Source organism: Antrostomus carolinensis, unplaced genomic scaffold (assembly GCF_000700745.2).
Source record: "Antrostomus carolinensis isolate BGI_N321 unplaced genomic scaffold, ASM70074v2 scaffold21204, whole genome shotgun sequence".
Lineage (NCBI taxonomy): Eukaryota > Metazoa > Chordata > Aves > Caprimulgiformes > Caprimulgidae > Antrostomus > Antrostomus carolinensis.
In genome coordinates, this window is record NW_010313117.1 from 14,164 (window position 1) to 14,704 (window position 541).

General features: G+C 44.9%; 1 protein-coding gene across 1 annotated transcript in view; it reads left to right on the top strand.

Moving 5' to 3' along the window:
- Positions 1-541, top strand: part of LOC104524388 (unconventional myosin-VIIa-like) — a gene marked incomplete at its 5' end in the record, with an annotated part of 15,722 nt that overhangs the window by 13,171 nt on the left and 2,010 nt on the right. The gene's annotated exons all lie outside the window — the stretch shown is intronic.

The window sequence follows — 541 nt, forward strand, 5'->3', positions numbered from 1 at the left end:
ATTGCTGCCCTGTCTCTTTAGACAGACAGAGGTATTGTAGAGCTTCAGCATATCTCAGTCATTTGGTCTATACTCATAGCCAAAGAGCCAAAAGCCATTCTCTGTTCTGCCAAGGCAAAGGGGAACGTGGTTTTCCAAGGGACGTGTCTGTACACACCACAAACCAAATCCAGACCACTCACCACAGCACCAGATTCCCATCAAAGACAGTAGAGGCCAATAGTCATTAAGTCTGTCCAAGTACTCTGAACACCTTATTGCAACTCCCTCTTCTCAGTGACCATACAGTGAGTCTGGGCTGGAAACCTGTTGCTGAAATTACTCATCAGATCCTTGAATTTTGGCACCCTGTTTTTTGTTCTGTCCCTCTTAGATGGTGTAAGGGATCTGAATATAACCTATGACTTTTCCACCAAAATATACTTGATAGCCAAGAAATCTGTGGCAGGAGCTGAGCTCCCATCCCATGTGCTCTATCTCAAATCAAACAAATTGGAGGTCTTCATGGTACAGGGCTGGAAGAAGTGTTATCAGCAGGGAG